At 42.8% G+C, this 15671-nt stretch overlaps 1 long non-coding RNA gene across 1 annotated transcript; it reads right to left on the reverse strand.

The window, feature by feature from the left end:
- Window positions 1-982: 982 nt before the first annotated feature.
- On the reverse strand, window positions 983-14496 carry LOC118768448. Its single transcript, XR_005004293.1, has 3 exons — window positions 14223-14496; window positions 6700-6703; window positions 983-993 (listed from the first exon to the last, which is right to left on the reverse strand). It is a non-coding gene; the product is annotated as an uncharacterized LOC118768448 (long non-coding RNA).
- Window positions 14497-15671: the final 1175 nt, after the last annotated feature.

Here is a 15671-nt window from a genome sequence, read left to right on the forward strand (position 1 = left end):
TAGATATAAAGTCATCTCCTTGTCACCCAAGACAGCAGTAGGATTCGGTTGCTGCATGAGTGTCTGAGCATCTCCATTTGGATAGTTCACTGCTCACCAAGAAGCCGGGGAATATTCTAGAAAAGGTGAACCAAAAATTGCCCGTCTTTCTATATTTTATCAGTTTAACGCAACTGACGGATGTCCACCCTGCACTTTATTTACAAAATCTGGATGGAACTTGAACATTTCATGTTGGAATGTGTGCACTCTGTTGGATAACAAGAGTGATTGTAGGCCTGAAAGACGCACTGCACTTGTTGCTCACGAGCTGAACTGCTATAACATTGATATAATATAGCTGCACTTTCAGAGACTCGTATAGGTGATGGTCAGCTTGAAGAAGCAGGAGGTGGATACACCTTTTTTTGGAAGGGGAGGCAGAAGGGGGAGCGCAGAGAGGCTGGTGTCGGCTTTGCAGTTCGATCTGACATCTTTAAGAAGTTGGAGGAGCTTCCTGTTCCCATAAAAGAACACTTAATGACTCAACGATTGCACCTGAAAGGTGGGTGGTTTGCTACTTTGATTAGTTGTGATGGAGATAAAAGTATCTTTTTATGTCCAGCTGAGAGCCATACTTAGGAAGATCCTCAATTCTGATAAAGTCATCCTAAGGGGGGATTTCAATGCCAGGGTTGGAACAGACTGGCAAACATGGAACGCTCTAGGATGTTCTGGTGTGGGGAAAATGAATAGCAGTGGTCTCATGCTGCTGGAGCTTTGCAATGAACCATCATTTGCAAGCATGACATCTACGATATTTGTAATGTCAAATCCTTCCATGGATCGGAATACTGGACAGATCACAGTCTGGTACGAGCAAATTCCGGATGATGATTAGAGCGAAAGAGAGAAGAGGGCCAGTTGGCATTCCTCGGTGTCTGAATGTCCACAAGATATATGATGCTGTGTTGAGGAAAGAGGTTTAGACTCGCTTGTCCAGCATTAAAAATACTGCAGCATGGGAAGATTTTCGAGACCAAGTACTTCAATGTGCTGCTAAAACACTGGTATATGCTACTGCCAGACACACAGACTGGTTTGATGAAAACGATGCTGAAGTTCAGCGACTAATGGCCGTAAAGCGCCATAGTTAAGCTTAGTTAAGTTAATTTTTTGGCTCAAAAAGCAAAAAGCAAGGCCATGTAGGGGGACATGGAGTTATGTACAGGGGGGTTCCTGCAAAGAGTTCAGGCCATTTCTGATCAAGCGGTCGTCGGCATCTTCACTATCTCGTCCGGCAGCTTATTCCACAGATCTGCAACCCGGACGGAGAAAGCCCCTCTCCTTCGATTGAGATGAAATCGTCGCAGCTAGAGCTTTTCGGAGTGACCCCCGCAGCCGATGCTCTGGAGCAGGAGTGAAGAACAGCTCTTTCGAGAGGTTACACTTTCCGCTTATCCGCCATGCCCACAATGTATTGCAACATAGAGGACTTTCAGCTGTGCAGTGAAATCTAGCACTTGCCCACTATAACAGTGTAAAATCACTACTGCAGTGATCTCTCAGGAAGATGCAGAACACTTGGTGGGAGGATCTTGCTCGTGATGTTCAGGCTGCTGCTGATGCAAATGATAGCAAGAAGCTTTACCATCTTATGAAGCAAGTTTATGGGCCAAAGAGCCCCACATCAGCTCCTTTGCTTTCCAGAGAGTCTTCTACTCTGTTTACTAAATCAACAGAAATCACAGGTCGCTGGATTGAACACTTCCCTGAACTCCTAAACCATGAGTCAGTTGTGGATGAAACAGCGATTGATACTATGCAACAAAGACCTATCATTGGCTCCTTAAATTCCATGCCCTCAATAGATGAAGTAATGACATTAATAAGTAAATTGAATCTTGGTAGGGCACCTGGAAAGGATGGAATTTGTGCGGAGGTCTTGTGATTTGGTGGTGATTACATCATACAGTCCCTTCATGAACTATTTAGGGTAGTCTGGAGGGATGGTGCAATACTTAAGGACTGGAAAGATGCGATTATTCTTCCTCTCTATAAAGGAAAAGGAGCCAGAACAATGTGTGGTAACTACAGAGGTATTGCTCTATTATCAGCTGCTGGCAAGGTTCTGGCAAATAGTCTTCTTACCCGCCTGAATGGGTGTCTCGTAAATGATGTCCTATCTGAATCTCAATGTGGTTTCCGATCTGGCAGAGGGACAATGGATATGATTTTCACAGCAAGACAGGTGCAGAAGTGCTATGAGCAGAATATTGATCTTGTCCAGGTATTCATTGATTTAACAAAGGCCCTTGATACTGTGAATAGGGCCTTGCTATGGAAAATACTTGGTAAAACTTGGATATCTAGATCACTTTGTATCTATAATTAAATCCTTTCATGATGAGATGGAGGCTTGGGTCAAGGACCCAATCCTGTAGAAAATGGTGTCAAGTAGGGTGACATCCTTGCCCCAACTCTCTGTACTTTGCTGCTGCTGTTAATCATGCTTTTGCTAAGGCTAGCTCTCTGGGGATATATGTCAGGTATCAATGTTCTGGCCACCTCTTCAATCTGTGCCGATTTGCTGCCAATTCAAAAGTTATCCAGTCTTATTCGTGACCTCCTTTATGCAGATGACTGTGCCTTAGTCACTCATACAGTGGATGACATGCAAATATTTATGAACCGTATTTCTGCTTCTTGCAAGGCATTTGGACTCAGCATTAGCCTGGACAAGACTGTTGTAATGTTCCAGCCTGCACCAGGAATTCCATATGTGGAACCAGCTATCTTGGTTGAAGGAACAATTCTGAAGGTGGTAGACATGTTTGGGTCTACCTGGGCAGCACACTCAGCCGTTCTTGCTCCCTGGATGAGGAAATATCTTTCAGGCTGCAGAGAGCAACTGATTCCTTCCGGTCTCTTCTGTCTCATGTCTGGCCCCAGCATGGCATCACAAGGCAAACAAAATTGCTGTGTACTGTGCATGTCTACTGACATTGCTCTTTACTCATGTGAGACATGGACCCTTTACAAACGTCATGTAAGGGTCCTTGAGATGTTTGAGACATATTCTGAATATTGGTTGGCCCTTAAAAACTCCAGACACACAGGTCCTGAGGACAGCTGATATCTTGAGTATTGGGGTGATGGTGTACAAGCACCGGTGACGTTAGAGTGGACACCTTATTAGAATGAAGGATAGCAGGACCCCTAAACAGATGCTATATGGGGAACATGTGAATGGAAAGAGAACCCAGCAGAAACCAAGGCTGCGATTTAAGGACTGTCTCAAGTCCTCATTGAAGGCCTGTGATATGCAGGAGACTGACTGGGAGAGCAATGCCTGTCATCACCACAGATGGAGGAAGCAGGTTAAGGAGGGGGTCAACACTTTTGAGAGAGCATTTTGTTATTGAACATTGATATGTTCGCATCTTTTTCCTTTATAGTGAAAAATTTATCCATACATGAAAGGAAACGGAAAGGATCTGCATAAAGTGCTGCTTACAAATGTTTAACAACATCATTGCGCACAAAAACCTGAGTCCAAGAAGTAAAGCTTCCTTCAAGGCAGAGCTAGAAATGCAATTGTCAAGGAGGTAAGAGGTTTTATACAGGGGCGAAATATTCAAAATTGGTAAAACTAAAAATTGTCGAGGCTAGATTAAATTTATTACTGTTACTGAATATCATCATCGTTTAACGTCCGTTTTCCGCGCTAGCATGGGTTGGACATTTCGACCGGGGTCTGGGAAGTCAGGGGCTGCACCGGGCTCCAGTCTGATCTGGCAGTGTTTCTACAGCTGGATGCCCTTCCTAACGCCAACCACTCCGCAAGTGTAGTGGGTGCTTTTTATGTGCCACGGCACAGGTGCCAGGGGAGTCTGGCATCGGCCACGATCGGTTGGTGCTTTTAACGTGCCACCGGCACGGAAGCCAGTCAAGGCGGGACTGATATCGGCCACATTCGGATGGTGCTTTTTATGTGCCACCAGCACAGAAGCCAGTCGAGGCGGCGCTGGGGGATCGGCCACGTTCGGATGGTGCTTTTTATGTGCCACCAGCACAGAAGCCAGTCGAGGCGGCGCTGGCATCGGCCACGTTCGGATGGTGCTTTTTATGTGCCACCAGCACAGAAGCCAGTGGAGGCGGCGCTGGCATCGGCCACGTTCGGATGGTGCTTTTTATGTGCCACCAGCACAGAAGCCAGTCGAGGTGGCGCTGGCATCGGCCACGTTCGGATGGTGCTTTTTATGTGCCACCAGCACAGAAGCCAGTCGAGGCGGCGCTGGCATCGGCCACGTTCGGATGGTGCTTTTTATGTGCCACCAGCACAGAAGCCAGTAGAGGCGGCGCTGGCATCGGCCACGTTCGGATGGTGCTTTTTATGTGCCACCAGCACAGAAGCCAGTAGAGGCGGCGCTGGCATCGGCCACGTTCGGATGGTGCTTTTTATGTGCCACCAGCACAGGTATCACAACTACTAAGTGTTATTTAATTTCTGAAATGGTTTTGCTGCTGTTTGTTTAGGTCGTCTGATTTCTTCCTGCATCAGTTTCTGCTAAGATAGAGATGCAAGTAAAAATAATAGAGAAACAAAAGTAAAAGTTTGGAAAGAGCAACACCACCATAATTTATGTGGAAACCGTGAGAGTGCTTTCAAGGGAGATAATCAGAGAAAGACTTGCAAGGTATCGTTACGATCATAATACTTCACAGAAAGTAAATATAACAAATAATCCAGAATCCTTGTCTGGTACCGGATCAATCCCAAAGTCTAACCAGTTTGTGCTAGTCACAAGGCCAAACATGCCTGAAAATCCATCCAGCAGTTCTTGAGATATCTTATCCACAAACAGACACAACTGAAAACAACAGCTAAGGCTGAGGTAACAATAACAATGAAGGGAGGATCAAACAGAGTGTGACCCTCCACAAATATAACAATATCTGCTTCAACACATGATTTCACATCAAGAAACTTGAAAAACAAATGCCTAAATATATTCTTTGACTGGTTTCAGTCATTTGACTGCAGCCATGCTGGAGCACCTCCTTTAGTCGAACAAATCGACTCCAGGACTTATTCTTTGTAAGCCTAGTACTTATTTTATCGATCTCTTTGCCGAACCGCTAAGTTATGGGGGATGTAAATGCAGCAATATCAGTTGTCAAGCAATGGTGGGAGGGGGGCAAACACAAACACACACAATGGGCTTCTTTTTAGTTTCCGTCTATCAAATCCACTCACAAAGCTTTGGTCAGCCTGAGGCTATATTAGAAGACACTTGCCCAAGGTGCCAAGCAGTGGGACTAAACCCAGAACCATGTGGTTGGGAAGCAAGCTTCTTACCACACAGACACGCCTGCTTCCCAACCACATGATTCCAGGTTCAGTCCCATCGTGTGGCACCTTGGGCAACCACCTTCTACTAAAGCCTTGTGAGGGAATTTAGTTGATGGAAACAGAAAGAAGCCCATCGTATGTGTATGTATACGTGGGTGCCAAAGTGAGTGTTTGTGTATGTCTTTCTGTATTTGTCCCATGCTACCCCTTGAGAAGTGGTGTTGGTATGTTTAGGACTCCATAACTTGCTGGTTCAGCAAAAGACACCAACAGAATAAGCAACAGGCTTCAAAAACAAAACAAGTCCTGTGGTCAAGTCATCTCACTAAAAAATTCTTCAAGTCAGTGCTCCAGCATGGCCACAGTCTAATAACTGAAACAAATAAAAGATATAAATGTGCAGGTATGTGTGTGTGTATATATTATATATAATATGTATATATTATATATATATATATCATCATCGTCGTTTAACGTCTGTTTTCCATGCTAGCATGGGTTGGACAATTTGGCTGAGGACTGGCGAATCCGACTCCAATCTGATCTGGCAGAGTTTCTACAGCTGGATGCCCTTCCTAACGCCAACAACTCCGAGAGTGTAGTGGGTGCCTCTATGTGCCACTGGCACGGGGGCCAGTCAGGCGGTACTGGCAATGACCTCGCTGGAATGTTTTTACACGTGCCAGCAAGGCGGTGTATATATGTATATATACATATAGATATATGTGTATATATACATATATATAATCAATTTGTATACATATATATTTAGCTTCGGTGTTGTGGCCATGCTGGGGCAGTGGCATTAGCTTTGCTACACCCTCACAACTTGAAACCTCCTCTGATATATGACATTTGGTGAATGAGGAACTTTGATGTTGCAGCCCTTTTCTGCATTTCCTGCCACAAGGCAGGTTCATCCAGAACTCTTGACAGGAGGAGATCCAGTTCTGTTTTGAAGACATTTAGATCCACCTCGTGTAGGTCTCCCAGGTTTTGTGGGAGGACATTCAAGTACTGTGGACCCTTGAAGCTGTTGCAGTATTTGGTCCTGTGATTTGATGACAATGCTGGACTCTTTGGCACTAGGCAGCAGCACCCATTCTGCTGTTTGTCTAACTTTCAATGCTAAAGTTAGGTACAAGTCCTTGCAGGATTTTCCAGACGTATATCACTGCATATCTTACCTGCCTGCTTTCCAGGAATTAAAGCTTTAACTTCAGCCTCTGACATGTCACACTGAGACGATCTTCTTTGTGTAGCTTCACTGGATTGCTTCGAGGTCCACTGTTAATTTTACACTATGTGGTGGCCATAGTTGGGAAGCCATCTAAACAGCTGAGGACAAATGTCCTCCAGAGGACCATCCTGGTTCTCTCATTCTGAAAATTCTAACAATCCAGCCAGCCAGCCGTCTGCATTTTATTGCCGATTTAGTAACATGCACCTGGAAAACTGCATCATTACTCATGTCGATGCCCAAGCTGCACATAAATTTTGATTCAAAGATTGCAATCCCTTCTGAGCCAGTCTATCCTGTCAGCACTGCACTGAGCTTCGGGTGCTGGTAGTGCAGGGCTTGGAATTTTCCAGCACTAAACTGCACGTTATTGTCCTCACCCCTCCCTGTATATTGCATCCAACTCCTGTTGCAGATGTGCAACAACTCCAGGGTCCTGTATCCTTGGAGAGAATTTTGTATCATGTGCATAGCTAGAAGGGGCCACTATGTTTTGTTTGTTCCTTCTCGAGCCATACCTAGCTCATAAGGGCTGGTTTCCCGGTTTCCTTGGCGTATAGGGATGCCAGTCCATCGCAGGTGAGTTGCAAGATGCAGGAGGAAAGAGTGAGAGAAAGTTGTGGCAAAAGAGTCAGCAGACGTTTCGCCATTACCTTCTGCCGGAGCCGCGTGGACCTTAGGTGTTGCGCTCATAAACACACACATCGCCCAGTCTGAGATTCGAATCAGCAATCCCTCGACTGCAAGTCTGCTGCTCTAACCACTAGGCCATGTGCCTCCACACAGGAGCCACTATGAATACCAGTGACCCAAAGACTGTGCCGTGGAGGACACCACTCAGAATTTGCATTTCCTTGGAGGTAGCCCTGTTGGCTACTTCTACCTGATTTCTATCTTTTAAAAAGTCAGGTAGCCATTCTCCAACTTCTGCAATCATGCCAAGACTACACAGCTTGTGATGCATCATACCATGGTCGACCTTATCAAAGGCTTTTGTAAAGTTGAGACATATCATATGCACATTTGAGTTGCTGAGCAGATGTTTTAACACCCAGTCATAGTACTGTAAGAGGTGTGTCAGACAGACTCTACCTTGCCCGGGTGGATTTAGCAGACAGAAACTGGAAGAAGCCCTATATATATATAGGCAGGCGTGGCAGTGTGCTAAGAAGCTTGTTTCACAAACACATGGTTCTGGGTTCAGTCCCACTGCATGGCACCTTGAGCAAGTGTCTTCTACATAGACTCGGGTTGACCAAAACCTTGTGAGTGGAATTGGTAGATGGAAACTGAAAGCTCATCAAATATATATATATATATATATATATATATATATATATATATACACATATATATTGGTAAAAACGGTAAGATAATAAAAGAAAGAAAGAGACCTCAATATTATGTAAATAGAGGAAAATACTTTGGCATCTGAAACTCAGAGTTTTATCTTGACTATTGAGTAATTGTAACATATCATTTTATAGATATATATATATAATATGTGTGTGTGTGTGTGTGTGTTTGTTCCCCTGCCATTGCTTGACAACCAATGTTGGTATGTTTATGTCCCTGTAACTTAGCAGTTTGGCAAAAGGGTCCGAAAGAACAAATACTAGGCTTACAAAGATTAAGTCCTGGGGTTGATATCTTCGATTAAAAAAACCCTTTAAGGCGGTGCTCCAGCATGGCTGCAGTCAAATGACTGAAACATGTATAAGAATATAAGAGTATATATGTATATGTGTGTGTGTGTGTATGTATATATATATATATATATATATATAGGAGATGTACTCGCATAGCAAGTAATTTGATCTGAGATCGTGTGCTGAAACGAAAACAATTGCAGCGTGGAAGCCATTTAAGAAACACACAAAAGCCGTTCGATTCACTTCAACATTAAGTTTAATTTGTCAAAATATTTTCGTCGCTAAAATCTGCGACCTGTTCACGGATGCAGAGATGCAGCACGGATTTTTGTCAGTGAACAGGTCGCGGATTTTAGCGACGAAAATATTTTGACAAATTAAACTTAAACGTTGAAGTGAATCGAACGGCTTTTGTGTGTTTCTTAAATGGCTTATAAACACCTTCCACGCTGCAATTGTATATATATATATATATATATATATATATATATATATAGATGTGTTGGGCCGGACGCAATGACAAGACTTTTGTCATTATGTCGTGCTTGAGAAGACTCGTCAAGCTGAGCAAAATCAGTCATGGCAGATACTTGTTGTTGGCATCCTTTTTGTCTCAGGAGACAATGGAGTTGCGCATAAAATAGTCTAGTCCAGCTTTTACATTTTATGTCCTAATACATCTCTTGCTGTGGCTGTGTAGTCCTATCCTGGACAAACACTCCCTCTGGCAGGTACCGCAAATGTAGCGAAGACTGTTTCTGGCTGGTTGTAATGCCATAGTTTCTTGTTGACGTCTTTTCTTGTCTTTCCATTTCTCCTCTCTCTCTCTCTGTCACTCCTTTGTATTCCCTCTTTTACGGTACGTCGCCAATCTCCACAGTTGCTGGCAACTGCTTCCCAATTGCTAATATTGATGTTGTAGGCCTTCATGTCCCTTTGGCAAACATCCTTGTAACGTAAGAACAGTCAACCCACAGACCTAGTACCCCTAGCAAGCTCTCCGTAGAGTATGTCCTTGGGGATCCTGCCATCTTTCATACGGCTAACATGCCCAAGCCATCTCATACGGCAGATACTAGTGTCACACAAATTGGCACCCATGGCCAGTGGCATATAAAACCATTCTTGGAGTGGTTTGCATTAGGAAGGGCATCTGGCCATAGAAACCATGCCAAATCAAACTAGAGCCTTGGTGCAGCCTTCCAGCTTGCCAACCCAGTCAAACTGTCCAACCCCTGCCAGGATGGACGACGGACATTAAATGATGATGATGTGCCGGTGGCACATAAAAAGCACCATCCGTTTATGGCCGTTGCCAGCCTGGCCTGGCCCCTGTGCCGGTGGCACGTAAAAAGCACCCACTTCACTCACGGAGTGGTTGGCATTAGGAAGGGCATCCAGCCGTAGAAACTTTGCCAGATCAGACTGGAGCCTGGTGCAGCCTCCTGGCTTCCCAGACCCCAGTTGAACCGTCCAACCCATGCTAGCATGGAAAGCGGATGTTAAACGATGATGATGATACACACACATCTTGATATTGTGCGACTGTTGTGAATGAGCATCATCCCAATCATGCCAGGAGGTTTGGAAAGAAGTGAGGGTTGGTGACAGGGAGGGCATCCAGCCAGAAAAAAATTCCCCTCAACAAATTCCACTTAGGCCATGCAAACATGGAAAAGTGGATGATGATGTGCAGTACATCTGCTACATACAAAGTCCTTCTCCATCAGCCTGCCTCCGATCCCACTGTATCACTTGTGCACCCATAATTTGTATCAGGCATAGGTGCAAGAAAGGCTGTATGATGAGAAGGTTGCTTACCAACCAAATGATTTGGGGTTCAATCCCACTGCATGGCACCTCGGACTGACTGAAGCCTTGGGAGTGAATCTGGTAGGCAGAAGCTAAAAGAAGACCCTCGTATATGTATGTGTGTACTCTCTCTCTCTCTTTTACTTGTTTCAGTTATTTGACTGCGGCCATGCTGGAGCACCGCCTTTAGTTGAGCAACTCGACCCCGGGACTTATTCTTTGTAAGCCCAGTACTTATTCTATCAGTTTCTTTGCCGAACCGCTAAGTGACAGGGACATAAACACACCAGCATCGGTTGTCAAGCAATGCTAGGGGGACAAACACAGACACACACACACACATATATATATATATATATATATATATATATATATATACGACGGGCTTCTTTCAGTTTCCGTCTACCAAATGCACTCACAAGGCTTTGGTCGGCCCGAGGCTATAGTAGAAGACACTTGCCCAAGGTGCCATACAGTGGGACTGAACCCAGAACCATGTGGTTGGTAAGCAAGCTACTTACCACACAGCCATTCCTACATTTGCGTCTTTTCCAATATTCTGTGAGAACGTGTTTAGCCACAAGCAAAACGGCCCCACTCAGAAACAGGTGAAGGTTGGCAGCAGAAAGAGCATTTGGCCCCCTAAAAATCTGCCTCAAATACACATCATCTGACCCTTTGTCATCATTTGTCTGCCAACTGAAGTATGTCTTTGCTACCTCTTCCTTTCCTGGATTCAGCACATTTGGAATTTCTTAAAGCCCTCAATATACATAGCTACAAAAACTCATTGACATACATAACTGGCTACCCGCATGGTTCTTGGTCTCAAGCATTTGTCTTATGAAGAAAGGCTGAAGACGCTCGACCTTTATTCTCTAGAAAAACAATGATGCCGTGGTGATCTCATTCTTGCTCACAACATCATAAGCAGAAAGTGTAACCTCTCGAAAGAGCTGTTCTTCACTCCTGCTCCAGAGCATCGGCTGCGGGGTCACTCCGAAAAGCTCTAGCTGCGACGATTTCATCTCAATCGAAGGAGAGGGGCTTTCTCCGTCCGGGTTGCAGATCCATGGAATAAGCTGCCAGACGAGATAGTGAAGATGCCGACGAGCGCTCGGTTCAAAGTCTCCCTTGACCACAAATGGCCTGAACTCTTTGCATGAACACCACCCTGTACATAACTCCATGTCCCCCTACATGGCCTTGCTTTTTGCTTTTTGACCAAAAAAATTAACTTAACTTATATCTTCCCCATCAACCTTGCACTTTTGCAACGAGGGTAACCATGTATCTCCCCTACAGCAAGACACCCATCCTTGTCTCACATCAGCTGGCACAAAGCCACTTACTTGAGGGATCCTGCCTTGCCAGTTACTAGTGTTGGTGCCACATGAAAAGCATGCAGTCAACTCAGTAGTGTTTAGCTACAGGAAAGGCATCCAGCTGTACAAACCATGCCAACGAAGACCTCTGGCTCGCCAGCTCCTGTCGAACTGTCCAACCCCTGCCAGCATGGAAAGAGGATGTTAAATGATGAAGTTCCCAGTCATAAATACTTCTCTGTTGGACTGAAGAACTGTCATAAATAGGAATGGGGGAATTCTGATGACCACATACCAGCAGGCTACACTCCTTATCAAACCTTTAAAAATCTGATTATTCTGGCAAACGTAATCCTTATTCATTTACATTGATTTGAATTAATCAGGCATTATCTTATAGCTTTGAGATTTCAATGATGTGATTATTTGTACAATGACATTGTTGGGTAGGTGTGAGAGGCTGGATCTGACTAGTTTGAATACAAAACGGGTAGACTGTTTGTGAGATATGGCCGGTTTAAATGCTAAATGGTTAAACTAATTTCTGCCAGCATCAAACCAAAATCGATCAACATCAATGGAAATTGTAGCTATGATACCAGTGCCGGTGGCACATAAGAGAATCATCCGAACGTGGCCGTTGCTAGCCTCGCCTGGCCTCCGTGCCGGTGAAACGTAAAAGCACCCACTACACTCATGGAGTGGTTGGCGTTAGGAAGGGTATCCAGCCGTAGAAACATTGCCAGATCAGACTGGGCCTGGTGCAGCCTCCTGGCTTCCCAGACCCCAGTTGAACCGTCCAACCCATGGCAGCATGGAAAGCGGACGCTAAACGATGATGGTGATCTCAGGACATCACCTACCTGGCTCTCCCATTCACCCACACTTAGTTTTCTTAGCAACCAGCAGACTACAGGTCGGGGGGGAACCCCCATCAGATTCCTTCTCCAGGTCAAAAAAACGTTAGGTAAAGTGGTTGACTTCTGCTGTGGCTGTCTCACAACCAAAGAGCTATGTATGCCACCGAAGTCCTTCTGCAGGTCAACAAATGCCGGGTAGAAGGGCCGCACCTTTCTTGACTTCTGTCTCATTAGTAAAAAGGCCGTCAACGTAACCCTGACCTAACACAAACCCAAACTGCATTTTAACTAATTCTCTCTTTAATTAGAGCGGCTACAAGTCTTTCCGTTGCTTTCATAACCCGCTCTGTCCGTTCGATGCCGCTCTATTGCCCGTTTGTTTTTCGACAATCTTCTTTGTCCTTTTAGCAATTAATAACGATAGCACACCAGCCATTGCAATGCGTGTCTGTGAATCTGGTGTTTATATATATATATATATATATATATATATATATATATATATGTATGTGTGTGTGTGTATGCATGTGTGTGTGAGCATGCATGTAATGACGGTGTGTGTGTGTAGTTTGTGTTTATTTTGTGCTACCATAACATTAAAAGAAAAAAAATCACGAAAACCTGCTGTTCAAAGTTTGTAGTCTGGAATGGTAACCTTACATATGACTACACGCATGCATGGGTGTATATGTGTGTGTGTGTGTGTATATATATATATATACACACACACACATAGTCACAAATAAAAGATAGATATATAGACAATCACATCAAGATTGAAACGAAGACAGTGAAATAAGAGATTGGTAGGATATATATGTGTGTGTGTGTGTGTATATATATATATATAATATATATATATATATATACTAGGAAAGAGGAAATACATGAATATGTGTGTGTGTGTGTGTATATGTATATATGTATGTATATATACCCCAGAGAGAGAGAAAGAGAGAGGAAACCTTTGAAAAAAAGACACACGAGGCGAGAAAGGATAGATAAGAGAGAGAGAAAAGGTAAAGAGAGTTAGAGAGAGAGAGAGAGAGAGAGATAGAGTGAAAGACAAGAGAATCAAGAGAGAGAGAGAGAGAGAGAAATGGAAAAAGGGGGGGAGCAAATATAAACGAAAAACTCGCTGGATTTTTATAAGAGTAGAAAATGTTTTGATACCAAAAGCTTAGGTTAGACACAAATTGCAACGGAATACACACACACACATATATATATATATATTCGTGTTTTATATATATATATATATATAATATATATATATGTGTGTGTGTGTATGTATATATATATATGTCTATATATATACACATGTATATATAGATATTTATATTATACATATGTATATATATATATATAGTTGTGTTATATATATGTGTGTGTGTATATATATATATACCTCTATATATACACATGTATATATAGATATTATATTATACATATGTATATATATATATGTACATATATATATATATTTGTGTTATATATATATGTGTGTGTGTGTGTATATTTATATATATGTCTATATATACACATGTATATATAGATATTACTATTATACATATGTATATATATGTACATCTAATATATATATGTACATATATATATTATTTATATTATGTGCTTATATATATATATAATTTATATATATATATATATATATATACCTATAATTTATATATACACACATATATATATGTATAAGTAAAGGGAATCTCAGCATAGATATATAAGCATACATACATGCAGTAATATATATAGATATACATTTATATACAAAAAAAATATGTGTATACAGGTATGTGTGTGTATATATATCTATGCATGTATACATACGTATATATATATCTATGTATGTATGTATACACGCCGCCTGTTCCCAGCTCTAAGCAGGAATGTATATTATTTGTAGAAATGGTAAAAGGTAAAGAAATATTTGAGTGCGAGGAACGAGATGGGCAGAAGAAAAATAGAGAAGAGACGACTCACCATTGTATATGTTGTGTATATAATGTGTGTGTGTGTGTGAGTGTGTGGAGAGGGTGAGCGTATGTGTGTGTGTGAGAGTGTGTGTGTGTGTGTATCTATGAGTGTGTGTGATGTAGTGGCGGCGACCCGGTGTTGTCTCCCCTTGTTTCTTTATCTTCTTTCGTCATTGGAGGCGAGAACGAGGCCGGACGGAAGAAGAAATATCGAAGGAGAGAGAGAGAGTGGGTGGGGGTGAAGAGGGAAGAGGGCGAGAGGGAAAGTGGGAGAAAGAGAGCGAGAGGAAAAATAAGAGAAATAATGAGAGGCAGAAAGAAAGAGAGGGAAAATAAGAAATAGAGAGAGGGAGAGAAAGAAAAAGAGGAAAGGGGCGAGTAAGAAAGAGAGCGAGAGGGAAGGTGTGAGAAACAGAAAAAGAGAGAGAAAACGAAAGAGAGGGAAAATGAGAAATAGAGAGAGAGAGAAAGAAAGAGAAGAAAGAAGGAGCGAGAGGGAAAGTGTGAGAAACAGAAACAGGAAGAGAGAGAGAGAGAGAGAAAGAAAGAGAGGAAAGGGGCGAGTAAGAAAGAGCGAAAGAGAAAATGGGAGAAACAGAAAGAGAAATATAAAGAGAGGCAGAAAGAAAGAGAGGGAAAGATAAGAAATAGAGAGAGAGAAAGAAAGAGAGGAAAGGGGCGAGTAAGAAGGAGAGTGAGAGGGAAAGTGTAAGAAACAGGAAGAGAGAGAGAGAGACAGAAAGAAAGAGATGGAAAAATGAGAAATAGAGAGAGAAAGAAAGACACAAATAGAGGACAGAGAAAGACGGAGGGAGAGAATATGTACATAGGAGGAAAAATTATGGACGGAAGAGGAAGGGGGAGAAAGAGAGGGAAGAGCGTCAAGTAGAGAAGTAAGAGAGGGAGAGAGAGGAAAATAAAGAATATGAGAGAGTGAAAGATGAATGTATGAGAGTGAGAGGGAGGGAAAGAGAAAAACGATTAATGAGACGCTAAAACCCGACCAACTTACGGATCACCGTAAGTGATATAAAACTGTATGGGTTTTTTTTGTGCTTAAAGATTATTTTTTTTGTCCCAGGTGGAGCATGAAATACGAGTTTAACACAGCACAAGGCCACAAGTTGGAGGTTAAGGCCAAGCTGTTTACGGAGGACCGAAAGCGAAGTACAAAAAAATGTACGGATTTATTTATTTAAAAAAAAATTCTTGCTGGAGGATTGGGGCCTTAGTTTAGCCATTACGGATGTCTGTAGGGGAAATAAAAATTTGTAACACAGGAGTGGCGAAAAGTGTAAGCAGAAAGACCGATCTTAGGTCAACCATCGATAGTAGCTCACTTGATCTTTGCTTTAACTATATTTACCGACCCGGAAAACCCAAGAAAGTAATATCGACTCTGACGAGATTCGAACGCAGAATGCGACGGAACGTAAATAAAAATTTCAACTCGTTT

This window comes from Octopus sinensis, linkage group LG29, assembly GCF_006345805.1.
Source record: "Octopus sinensis linkage group LG29, ASM634580v1, whole genome shotgun sequence".
NCBI classification, from domain to species: Eukaryota; Metazoa; Mollusca; class Cephalopoda; order Octopoda; family Octopodidae; genus Octopus; species Octopus sinensis.